Here is an 11,070-nt window from a genome sequence, read left to right as displayed (position 1 = left end):
TTGGCCTAGGACAGTGGCTTAGACTAACCTTTTTGACAATTGTATCTAATTTTAGAATTTTAGAATACAGAGATCCAGCTTCAATAATTCTCCCTTTAAATTGGTTCAGACCAGTGGGCCAGTTTCCTAATCTCTGGGGAAGGGCCTGCTCTTGTCACCCAATCGGGGATTTGGTAAATTATGCTGTTTTAATGTAATGATAGTGAGGGGGGAACACCAGGCAAAAAGGCACTGCCTTCAAGGATATAGCATCTAATTGGGAAAGCAAGAAACATATGCATGGAAAAACAGTTAAAATAACAGGTTATTAAGTGCCTTATTTGGGCTCCTGAAAATATGTGTTACAGGAATTCAGGCAGAGGCAGGAGACATTAGTGTGGGATGGAGAATTCAGGAAGTGTTTTGGGAAGGGATTGAGACTGGTGGATAAATAGGATTCTAAGAAGAGGGCAGAAGTGGGGAGGCCGGTCCATTGTACCAGCGAGGCACATAGGGGGGGAATATTCAGGGATTCTTGGGAAATTTGGATTAGAACCGAGTAGAGAGCAGGGTTTGAACTCACAAGTGGAGAAGCGATTGGAAATAGAGGGTGGAATAAATGGTGGAGAATCTTGACTGTTTGCAGGGCAAGTTTGGAGCTTGCCTTTCTGGGATATAGGAAACTATACTTCAGCAGGAAGGAGAGATGATACATTTAAACCCACTTTCTGTTTGGTTCTCAGTAGATATCTAAGATTGCTGTTAGCCTGTCTTCCATGTACTAAAATTTTAATTTACTAAATGCTAATTATTAAACTGTTTCCTTCTCTCCCTGGAACCAGAGGCGTCTTTTAAGGGTCTGCTCATCTACAGTGTTCAGGATGTTTTAACCACAGTTCAGAACCTTGAAAAGACACTGCAGCTTTGTGTTGCTGTCAGAGTGTCCAGGTGAGAACACGTGACTCAGTGGCCAGTTTTGAACCTGACTCAACAAATCAGTAGCTGTGAAGCTTTATGCACGGGATCCTAGTAGCCAGTATTTAGTTTTCCTTTACTTTTTTTCCTGTAGAAATCTCTTTTTCAGATACGATGAGCATTTTATTGGCGAGGACCAGGCCTATTTTCTTCTGGTGCTGTAAAATGGCTCTCAGAGAGATGATACTCGTAAAACTCAGCGGCCCCACTGATAACTGCTTGTATCTCAGAAGGCAGGACTGGCTGGAGACGTTGCTCGCGGGAAGAGGGCTTGAGGACAATGACACACACTCTTTTGGACCTGCTATTTCCCAAGCGACCCAATGCAGGAAGTTGCAGAGATAAGCCACCCCTTGGTCTCAGCTAGAGAAAGCTTCCCTTTTGTTTTGACAGCCCTGTACAAACCAGGTCACGGCTGCTATATTCATGTCTTCACAAAGCCCTGCTTTCATCCTGATTGGAAGCTAATCTCTATTCAGGACATTTGTTGTTGATGACCACCAAATAAAAGGAAAGGGATCTGGTGTTGGCTCGATCAGGACAGGCAGGACCGTGAAGTGGAAGCCTCTTAGTCCCACACCAGAGCACTCTCCCAGTCGAAGCAGGGCCCCTGGCCTTGGCATTCAGTAGCTTCTCCTGGCTTCGGGTCCCTTATCCTGCTCCATCTGTGTAAGCCGTGTCTTTAGCTGGACTGACTCTTCTGGATTTATAATACTGTGTGATTTGACAAAAGCAATGTATTTGAAAAGGTTGGCCTGTAGGTGCTGGGAAAAGTATATTGTGCAAGCATCCACCCTTTTTTTTGTGTGCACATATTGTTTATCTATCTTTAGAATTGTACAGCTGCAAGGGTTTACGTATTATACAATCCATTCATTTCACTATACAATGAGGAATTTATGGGGACCAGCCAATGATCCTGGTTTGCCCTGGTCAGAAAGTTTTCCTAGGACACAAGGGCTTTCCATGTTTAAAAACTTGGGATTTGTTATAGAAAGGTATTTAACAATTTTCATGTGAATGGGCTGATTTTTGAATGAATTCATTTTTGCTACTTTTGTTGTTAATTGATTATGCATTATAGTTAGAAAAATGTGACTGAACTAAATTCTGAATTTTGAAATTTATTGAGTATTTATGTGCTTTCACACATGGCCATTTTTGGTAAATATTCCATGAACTTAAGAGTGTATATTCTCTTTCTATTGTATATACTGTTCTTTCCATGTATAATAACTTAAACACATTCATCATGATATTTGGATCTTTTAGAAAAAGTTTTGTCAGAGGTGCTTTTTCTGAGTGAAGATGCAAGAGCCTGCTACCAGAATCTTTGCTTGTTTTCATCCGTTAAGTGAGAGTTTGGCTAGGTATAGAATTCTAGGTTCATAATGATTTTTCTGTGTTTCCTAGTGACCATATTTACAGGTAAGAAATTCGATTGACTTGATATAATTTTTAATTTTTGTTGCCTCCTTTATCTGTCTGAGCTGTTCAAGGATGTTTCCTTGATTCTTTGGGTTCTGAAATTTCAGTAGGATGAGTGTCTTGGCTTTTAGTTTTTGTTTTAAGTTTGGTGTTTGACTTTTTAAATTTGAAGATCTGACAAGGCACTTTACTCTATTATTATTTTTATTATTTCTTTCCCTCTGTTCTTTCTCCTGATTTTCTGAAATGCCTGCAAAATGGATCATTTGGCTTCCAGATCTATTCCTCATATTCCTTAGGTTTTAACCCACCTTTCTTTCCTTTTGCTATCTCACCTACCTTTCTACTAACTGCTCAAATCAAGCTATGTACATTTTGCTAAATGGGCCATAAAGAGTGCGATCATATTTTTAACTTCTGAGCTCTCCCTCCCTTTCTGCTATTTTATTACAATCTACAATCTGCTCTTCTTCTTTTTTTTTTTTTGAAAACAGCATACTTTGAAATCTACTTGAGGAAACTATGCTTATTTTGCAGTTTTATTTAATTTCCTTTGTTTATGTTCTTCTGTAGCTTTTTTCCTTTCATTTCCTTTGATTGCATCATTTCCCCAGGGGTTAAGTCTTCTACTTGTTGAGTTTAGGTTGTTATTACTATTATTATATTTGATTATCTTTGCTATTGGTTTTCCTCAGATATTTTTCATTTGGGATCTTACCCGCATGAAAGTCAGTGCTCCTACAACGCTGACAGAGGTCCTGGTTATAAACCCTCTGGGCCTGCAGTGTGTGGTGGGGGCAGAAACGCCAGGAGTCCCAGCCCCCCCCCACCCCCCGCCATGCTCACGGAGGTCGCCTTGTGCTGCCCTTTGCTCTAGGTCAGCCACTCTGGAGTTTCCCACGCCCCAGCGCCCACGTGGGGAGCTGTCCTCAGGACCCGAGCCCACGGAGTCAGCAGGGGTCTCCAGCTCTGAGGGACTCACCCTCACCACAGGGACGTGGGTAGACCCTGATGTAAACACTCTCTCCTTCTTTGATTCATCATCTGACTGTCTTCATCCTGCTCTTTCCCCTGGTTCCCACTGTTTCTGCTCATTGGATTATTTTGGGGTGCAGCTGGGAAAGCACGCTCTGTTTAACTTTCAGTTCTTCTGTATGAGATTGTAGCTTCCTCAGCACCGTTAGGTTTTATTTCCAATCTGGTCTTATCTACTGCATATCCTCCAGAAATTCAGATGGTGACATCTCTTTAACATTTACAGCTCTAGGTCTTACGCACACGCGCGTGCACACACACACACACGTATCTGTCATTTATTAAGTTTTGTTTTGGAGCGTAAACCTTTCTATTCAGTTACTGAACTTGAACTGCAATGCCGACTCTGTTTTGGCCTCCACACGTAACCAGGAGCTCTCTATTTTACTCTTGCTGTGTTGATGAATTTAGAACAGTTGTCTCAAGATCAAAGCCAGAAGTATCCTAGGTTGTGCCCAAAGTCCTCTTCCTCGCTCAGGAGCGGCTGGAATCCTGCATTGAGGCACGTGCATCTCCTACTGCAGGGTAAGAATGTGGGGATCTCCTTTATCTCAAGTTTAAAAGGCTCAAACTTTTAAATGCATGTCTCAAAGTCCACTTTGCATTTATCCGATGCAGTTTCAAGACCTTTATACAACCAGGATTCATGGTTCATCTTTTTATCCTACAGTTTCCAAGAAGGGTAGGTGGATTAGGTTCTCTCAAGAAACTTTATTTGTTGCAACCCTTTTCGCTTTACCTAGCCTTCCACAGTAATATCTCATGTGAGCTTCTTGGCAATTCTCTAGGTAGATATGGAATACCATCCTCATTTAACAGATGATTCAGGGAGGTATTGTAAGATGGCATGATATTAAAAGATGGTAGACACTTCTCATTAGTACCCATTTATAAGCATAGCTGTTTATTTTTTTACTTAGTTTCAGTCTCTGTGAAATTTCAAAATGTTACTACTTTACATTTACTATTTTGGTAAAAGCACTGTCTGCTGAGTGGTTACCAGGTATGGGTTCTGTCCTGAGTACATAACGTATATGATCCCACTTAATCCTCACTATAACCCTATAAGATAGCTGCTATTTTTATCAGTTTTAAATTTTAGTGTTTTCTAATTTATTTCATATCTGGGATTTTGTTCTATTATCCTTTGCCATAGCTGTTACAGACTTCTATGTCCAAATAAAAATAGCCTTTGACACATGGCCTAAGGAAACACCTGATAAGTGTCACAGGCAAGACAACTTGACCTTTGTTCAACTTAGAAAATCAGGGCTGTGTAGATTCATCAGTAAATAGTATTGATAGGAAAACCTAATGGCCAAGAGAACAGTTCTTTTTAAAAGCACTAATTCTTTCAACCAAGTCAGTTGGCCATTCTGGCATGCTGCCAAATGTTTCATCACATAATACATTTATAGGTTCAGGGACATCCACCTTAGTCTTTAAAAATTCGTATCCTCTCAAGATATCCATTAAATAAGTGTGGCAGACTGAACACTAAATAAGTGTGCACCGAGTTTGGACATGTCCTGGCCTTGGTCTGCAATGCGGCGGGTGTGGATCCACTCACCGATCTCTTCCAGGTGTTACTGCCGTTTAAGTTTAACCCAGTCGAAACCAGGTTGGGCTTTAATCCAGATTAACGGAATATCTTCTATAAGCGAATGAAAGACAAATGGAGGGAGAAGCTGCAGGATGCAACCAAGTACTGGAAGTCAGTGAACCCACAAGAGAAAGGAGAAGATGCTGCCATGTGCACTGCCACGTGACAGAGAAGCCAAGGAACCCAAAGATTGTCAGCCAGACAGAAGACACCAACCCCGGGAGGAAGCAAGCTTCTAGCCTCTGAAACCGTGAGTTAATGAATTCCTGTTGTTAAGCCAACCCACTGTATGATATTTGTTTTAGCAGCTGGGAAACTAAAACAGGGTTCATATATCCATCTGACAGTTATTAATTTTTGCCACCATGTATTGTTAAGTACCTCTGTATAGTGTGTGTGTGTGTTTATGTATATGTTTACACATGTAGATAAATAAAATAAGCATCGTGGGCATCACAGAAAGATGAGAAATGAATCAGTAGCAACCATTTAAGGCAGTGAATCCCTACTTTCAGCAGCTGCAGCAGGAAATAGGAAATCTTCTAGAGGGAGGGTCAAGGAACAGGCATCAATTCTTTGCTAGCTGCATGGCAATGCTTTGTCCGTTTCTTTTGTTTAGGTGGAAATGGCCTCTGACTCTAAGGGAAAATCCAGAGAGGAAGATCAAATAAGACTGGGTTTGGCATGGTGCTAAGACAGAAACCAAGACTCAGAGAGGTAAGCAAACTATCCCCAAGCTCACATGGCTAGAAAGCGGTAGACTCAGTATTTGACCGTGGTGCTCACCTGCCTGTGAAGGAGAGGGAAGTGAGAGCATGAGAACCAGCCTGATGGACACAACGTCCTTCCTACAGGACCACCATGCAGTGCAGCAACCCTCTTCCACAGCAAAACAGAAAAGATCTCTCAGTTGGCATGCCACATGGCTGCCATGAGCCCTCCTACCTGAGCTACACCTCAGCAAGTTTTATTTTAAAGGAATTTTAGCTGGATTTATAAAATTTAAAAAAGGAAATCAGGCATTTGAAGAGAAGTGGGGGGGCTTGAGAGCCAAACTGAATAATGAATGCATTTCTGAGTTTGGCTGCTTAGAACTCTAGGCTGACACTGATGAGGCTTAAACTTTGGGGCTTTTTAAAGAAAACTTTTCTGGAAAGTGAATAATTAAGACACAATTATTTCCATGAGAGAAACAGGGCCTAATTTCTAGGAAATCGGGTGCCTTGTGGAGCTCAAAGGCTGACACTGGCATGCTGTGAATTCCTGCTGGGGACACACTAGCCTGGCATTGAGCCTGCGAGTGACCCACCTATCTGTGCACCTCTCGGGATGGATCCAGGGGAGTCAGTCCAGTCCCCAAAGCCCAGCGGTTCTGCTCATCTAAGCAGAACAAATTACCCAGACCTTCATCAAGGCCCAGCCTAATCTCAATTTTAGTGGATTTTCTTATGCCTCTGTGTCTTGAAGTCAAAATCAACAACTTTTACATTCCGTCCAAGCTGATCTTTCCTTGATTTAAGCAGATAACTGGGGAACACAGACTGCCAACATTGCCCAAGATGCAGGAGTGAATTCAGGAGAGAAGTAAGAAAAGAAATGGCAGCATAAGGTACAAGGAGTGGACAAGGCCAAGGAAGGAGGATAGGATCTGGTGAGCAACTCTTGGCAGCATACCCAGAGCAGCTTCAGGAGAGGGCCAGAGCCCAGCAGAGGCGTTGCCAGCTTGTGGTTAAAAAAAGAAACCCAATTGTCCTCTAAGATGTAGTTTGTTCATCTTGTCCAGCATTAGGTCATTAATTTGAAAATTGGTCATTAAAAAATCAGCAGTCCTTTTCTTAGCTAGTAGCTGAAAGAGCCTTTCCTTTGCCTTGCCTGCTGCAGACCCAGGCTATAGTAATTGAATGTTGTGGGACATAGTTCCCCAGAAAGTTCCAGCCTTGGGGAAGCCTTCAACGGCCTGTTGCTTGTGTAAAACTCTCCTGTGCTTCCTTCTCTACTTCTATTTCTCTCCTCCCACACTTAAATTTAGGACAGAAAAGAAAAGGTCATCGCAGAGGCTAGGAAGCAACATGTTTTCATAACCACAATTATTGCTGGTGCAGCAAAATCCTAACTCTGTTTCTGTTGTAGAATACAAAGGTGGCTTCGCGTTCGCCCTGCCCTTGAGAGGTTGTCAGTTACCCTCATCTGCAGCGCCTTGGAAGTTTCCAAAACACTCCCCATTATCAATCTAGCTGGCCCTCCTTCCAGAGGCTGATCAGTCCAGCTTTCTGTTTTCAGTCTGCCAACCGAAGAGACCTTGAATTTGGGGGATTGACCTTAGATGTCTAGTTTGTTACTAGGAACCGTTTTCCACATAAAACATTCCTGATGCTTATACAACCTGCAATAAGACCACAGTGCTTTGAACTTTGGGTGGGTGCATGGTTTTACGGCACAATATTTTAAGATAGAATTTGTTTTAATCTTCTAGTTAAGCCTCTTTCTGCAAACAGAGTTGCCAAGAGAACAAATGCAATTCACTTACAAGTTGTTTGTCTAGTTAACAGTAAGTACGCAAATCAATTTCCTGTTCACACAAAGGATTTTCTTGTGTTTGAAATCTTTCATCAGGGTATGCTGGCTAGGATTTTCACAGGGAATTCACGACGTTAATTATTTATGGTGCCCTGTGCACCAGGATGTGAGGCGACTGAGCGAACAGCTGGTGCCTTCTAAGCAGTATATTGCCTGCATTTCTGAAAAGGACCTTCTTTGTGTGCTGCAAGAAGACATCACAGAGGGTCCTCAGGAAAACAGAGGTTGAGCATGTAATGAAAGGTATCAGGAAGTTGGAGGGTGGTCAGAGGAAAGAAAAAGGAAAGCTTTATTGTCATGATAAAATAAGAAGGAAGGTTTGCAAATGGTCTGTTTCCCTCCAGTTTTCTGCTCAAGGTTTTCCTCTTTTGCTTCTTTTTTCTTGCACGTGCTCCTGACCTTTTCTTGAAAAATAGAAAACATTCACATTAATAAGTATTTCCGAAGAGCTTCTTGAGTCGTATATTCTGTAAACACGGTTGTATGAACCTTGACGGACAAGTTGCATGCAGCGCTCATGGCTGAAGCCCTGCAGGCTGCATACAATTGGCAGAGTGATATCTTGAGAACACTATTAATGTGAACCCATGAAACGGGACAGAGATAAGTCACTGTTGTGGGATAACTGCCCCATGTATTAATTTATGTACTTCGTCCCGCTTTGATCTCTTAACTTGCTTACCTAACGATATCTTCCTCCAACCCAGATAAGTTAGACGTAAGTGGCCACTGCCCTTGGGAAAAGAAGGTGCTCTGGAACCCAAATAACAAAGGTGGCTAGTCATGCTTCTTATGTTCAAAACTGCTGGATTGGATATAAGAGGGAAAATTTCAGAAGTATCCTTGCAGCACCATGTTCTCCCACGAAAGTCTGTGGGGACCTGGACAGGAAGGAGCCCCTTTTGAATATGAAGTTGGGAAAATAGGGAGACACTTATAGCCAAGTGTCAGAAAATAGAGACACTTATAACCTGGTCAGCTGACCAGGGACAGCAAGTCCTGTGGACACCAGGCCGTGCTGTGTGGCAGCTGGCAGGTGGATGCTACAACTGGTGGCACACTGGAGCTGGCCATGAGGGGACCACAGGCAGCTTTCTCAGTTTGGTTTGGATTTGAAGTTGAGGGGGAAGGCACTCAGAAGTTCTCCCAGCCTCTGGCGGGGGTCACAGATGCAAGCTGAGGAGACCCACTGAGGCCACATGAGGCTTAGGGAAGGAACGAGGGGGTTCATCATTGGCAGGGGGCTGAAGCCACGTTAGCAGATGGATGGATGCAAGGTGGCTGTGCAGGTGTCGGGCCAGGGTGTGCAGCCCACGGGAGTGAGCACCATACTCTGTCCCTGCCCAGGACCAGCTGGGTCAGATGACTGCCACCTGCAGCAAGAGGCCAGTCTGCACCTGACAGAAAAGGCCCACTGCTGCAGGGGACTCAATTGTGCAAGTTGTCTCAAGCTCATCAACACCAACACCAGATCAAAGATGAAGAAGGCACAATTATGAACAGAAGTTGTTCTTTCTTTTTTTTTTTTTTTAGTTAAACTTTTGGTTGAGATCATTGTGGATTCACATGCAGTTGTAAGAAATGAAACAGTGACTCTGTACTCCCTTTTCCCAGTTTCTCCCAGTGGAAGCATCTTGCCAAAACTACAGTGCAATGGCGCAGCCTTGAAATTGACATCACTTCAGTCAAGATACAGAAATTCTCCTCACCACAGGAATCCCTCTGGTTGTCCTTTTACAGCCACACTCACTTTCCTTCTGTCTGCATCCCCTCTTTAACCCCTGGCAAAACTAATCTGATTTCCATTTCTATAATTACTCCATTTTCTAACATTTCTATATAGTCTTTTTCTTAGTTTGCCAGGGCTGCTATGACAAATACCACACCCTGGTTGGCTTAACAACAGGAATTTGTTGTCTCCCAGTTTTTGGATACCAGAATTCTAAAATCAAGGCATCTGCAAGGCCATGCTTTATCCGCAGAGGCTGGAGCATGCTGGTGCTGCATGCCATAATTCCTGCATCCTTGGTTTGCATCTCTGCCTCCTGTCCCCTGGCCACCAGCCTCCTCTCCTCTGGTCTCCACTTAGTCCAGCCTTCCTCCTGACTTTATCTAACTTCTGGATTTCCTTTAGGAGGCCTCCACTAATACAGTTTAAGGTCCACCTTGATTCAGTTTGGCCACATCTGAACAGGATCTTAAAAGATCCTGTTCACATACGAGTCCAAGCCTTTACCAATAGCACATCTTCAAAATGCCCTCTGTACAAACAGGCTCACACTCATACCAATGCAGAGTTGGATGAAAAACTCATCGTTTGTAGAAGTACCTGATTCCATCCATCACGGTACTTCTCCACTTCTGAAGGATAATTTTGCTGGATGTAGAATTCTGGTTGGCAACTTTTTTTCTTTCAACACTTAAATACTTCTCTCTACTCTCTTATTGTTTGCATGGTTCCTGAGAAGTCCACTTTAATTCTTATTCTTGTTCCTCTATAGGTAAAGGTATTTTTTCTTCTGTCTTTTTGTCTCTGATTTTTGCAGTTTGAGTATGACTACATGTGGACTTTTTTTTTTGTTTCTTTGTGTTTATCCTGAACTTCCTGGATCTGTGATTTGGTGTCCATCATTAATTTTGGTAAGGTCCCAGCCATTATTACTTTCAATATTACTTCTGCTGTGTCCTCTCTTTCTTCTTCTGATATTCCAAGTAGACACGTTACTGCTTTAGTTCTCCCACCGTTATTCAATAGTCTACTTTGTTTTTCTTCTCTTTTCTTTTTCTCTTTGCATTTCAGATTGGAAAACTTCTATTAACCTATCTTCAAGTTCATTGATTCTTTTCTTAGCTGTGAAATCTACTGCCATCAAAGGCATTCTGTATATCTGTTACAGAGTTTTCAATTTCTAGCATTTCCTTTTGATTTTTTCTTAGAGTTTCATCTGTCTGCTTACATTACCCATCTGTTCTTGCATCTTGTCTAATTTTTCCATTAGAACCATTAATATATTAGTCATAGTTATTTTAAATTCCTTGTCGAATAATTCCAATGTCTATGTCATATCTGAGTCTGGTTCTGATGATTGCTTAGTCTCTAAAGATTTTTCTTGCCTTTTGGTATGACTTGTAATTTTATATTGAAAGGTAAACATGTTATATCAGATATTGCCTTAGTTCCCCAGATGCTAAAACAAATGCCATAGAGTGGGGTGGCTTGAACGATGATAGTGTATTGGCTCCTGGCTTTGAGGCTAAGGGAAGAACAGATTGAGGCATCGGCAAGAAGATGCTTTGTCCTTGACAACTGTGGTGTCCTGGGGCTGGCTGCTGGTGATTCTTGAGTCTTGACTTTTCTGTTACATGGTGACGCACATGGCAGTGTCTTCTCCTTTCTCATTTAGGTTCTATCTGATTTCCAGCTTCTGCTCCTCCATGCCTGCTTTCTCTTCCTAAATCCCATAAGGCCCAAA

The 11,070-nt window shown here is 42.4% G+C and overlaps 1 long non-coding RNA gene across 1 annotated transcript; it reads left to right on the top strand.

Moving 5' to 3' along the window:
- Window positions 1-3,517: 3,517 nt before the first annotated feature.
- Window positions 3,518-6,016, top strand: LOC143664424 (uncharacterized). The gene is made up of 3 exons (XR_013166411.1): window positions 3,518-3,942; window positions 5,001-5,270; window positions 5,640-6,016. It is a non-coding gene; the product is annotated as an uncharacterized LOC143664424 (long non-coding RNA).
- Window positions 6,017-11,070: the final 5,054 nt, after the last annotated feature.

This window comes from Tamandua tetradactyla, chromosome 20 (genome assembly GCF_023851605.1).
Source record: "Tamandua tetradactyla isolate mTamTet1 chromosome 20, mTamTet1.pri, whole genome shotgun sequence".
Taxonomy (NCBI): Eukaryota; Metazoa; Chordata; class Mammalia; order Pilosa; family Myrmecophagidae; genus Tamandua; species Tamandua tetradactyla.
Note: the sequence above shows the minus strand (reverse complement) of the source record. Positions and strands in the feature narration are given on the sequence as shown.